Raw genomic sequence first — 2072 nt, 5'->3', positions numbered from 1 at the left:
TCTCTCTCTCTCTCTCTCTCTCTCTCTCTCTCTCTCTCTCTCTCTCTTTGTGTGTGAATATGAGTGCGTGTCCTCTGCTGCAAGGACCAGGGCCTAAACAGCGCCACCTGCAGGTCCTGTTATTAGGGGGAAGGCGTAAGAGAGGTATTCCAGGGAAATCCCCATCAAAAATGTATAGTATTTATTCTCATTAATTGAAAATGACAGAGTACACACTGGTTTCATTATTCCTACACACAGTCCTCAAAAATCAAGGCTTAAAATTAGAATAAATCACAAATATAGAAAAAGTTTTCCATTGTATGAAATCAAATGGGGATCCATGTTTTGAATCCCAAGTAGCTTCAGTATTCTTTGCATGAAAAACTCTTCAGCCAGAGCAATGTGTGCGAATGCAAGTTATTTTGATTGAAAATAAATGATAAAACCTTTATGATTTGCTTACATTATAGTTTTAAAAAATACAGCATGTTGTATTGACCCTAAAATCACGAGAAGCTCTCAAATCTGTTGTCTATTCTGATTCATTTTACACTAATTAAACATATAATCAACCAATTAAAATTAAAAAAAATGGTGTAGGTACTTTCCATGGAAAATATTTTCTGTACTACAATTAAATAAAATCAAATATTAAAATTACAGGGGATGAAATAGAATAATGCATATTAGAACGTTACTGTAGGGGTAACAGTCTCATGTCAACATTTTCTGAAGTGATTTAAAAGATGAGTGTGTAAGCTAAAGGGCTCCAGACTGAGTTATTCTTCAACCTTAGTCGGCCTGCAGCATTGGAACATCAGTCAAAGCTTTCACCACGCTTAAACAATGATATCGAGGTCTGGATTTGAGGTTCAAGGTTACCCTTTCTGCTGCAAGTAAATATATGAAAAGGGAAAGAAAGAAAAGAAAAATATTTGTTTTATAACAAAACCACCTGACTCACACAAACACACACAAAGCTGTAGACACGCTGTGTATCCCTGCAGGGAAACCAGTGTCTGGTGAGGATTCAGTGCCTTCCTCTGGAAGTGTTGATGGACGTGACCGATGAGCTGTCAGCCGCTCCCCAATCTTCCTACATCCTCCCCATCAGCAGGGAAAGGTCACAGGCAGTCCTGAAATCTGACTCACACCTCAGAAATGCAGCTGAAATTAAATCAATTGTAGGTGAAGTGAAATCCACAAAAGGGTTTAAAATGCGCCCTAATTACTTTTAAATTGGATGTGGCAAAAAGAGAGTGAAGGCAACAGTGAGCACTGCTAATGTTTCAGGCACAAGGTTAAGGCATGTTAATTAATAATAACAAATGCTGAACATTAGGAAACTCAGTGTACTGTACCACAGTCTTTACTTCTTTGTCACAATATTATTGTTAGAAACTCTGATCGCAGTTTGATCGAGAGGAACTATGTAACACTCAAGACAGTAAAAACGCTGCTGAACCAAACCAGTTTGGTTTTGAAGAACTTGATTGGCCTGCTGAGCGGTAGTGCAGTGTAAACTGAACCCAATAGATAAACCAAGAATTAAAAAAAACCTTGTTGTAGTCAAGACAGAACTAAAATATCCGTCTTTTGCAGCATACTGGACAATACATCTTTTTTTTCTACAGAAAACATTTTGACTTGTCATAGCAGGAAAAGCAGAGGTGTTATTGATAACACCAGCAGTGCCTCTGTAGGATTTAGGTGTCCCACTAAGCCCTAATCATGTGTCGATGGGCCAGCATGCAAAATACCAGGACTCTGAAACAGAGGAAGCTAAACATAGAACATCATACATTTTATTATTTTCACCTGTGCATTTCCTGTGACGTGTGAGAAAAAGGTCCATGGTGCACTCGGCTGGTCCTCGTCAACTCGTTAAGTCAGGAACGTTCACATGACCCATCTGTGTATCATGGAATTAACTAAAGACCACTTCGTTGGCTGTTTGAGGACAACTTCCAGGTCAAATATACCATTTATTTTTTGGCTGGAATATCTAATTTTAGAACAACAGGTTCAGCCACATCTTTAGGTCACACCTTCATGGGCCAGCTCATTCAAAGAGAGTTAGAGCCCCACAC

Source organism: Anarrhichthys ocellatus, unplaced genomic scaffold (assembly GCF_004355925.1).
Source record: "Anarrhichthys ocellatus isolate YVR2014 unplaced genomic scaffold, GSC_Weel_1.0 scaffold48, whole genome shotgun sequence".
In the NCBI taxonomy this organism is placed as follows: domain Eukaryota; kingdom Metazoa; phylum Chordata; class Actinopteri; order Perciformes; family Anarhichadidae; genus Anarrhichthys; species Anarrhichthys ocellatus.
This window is presented reverse-complemented; position numbering follows the sequence as displayed.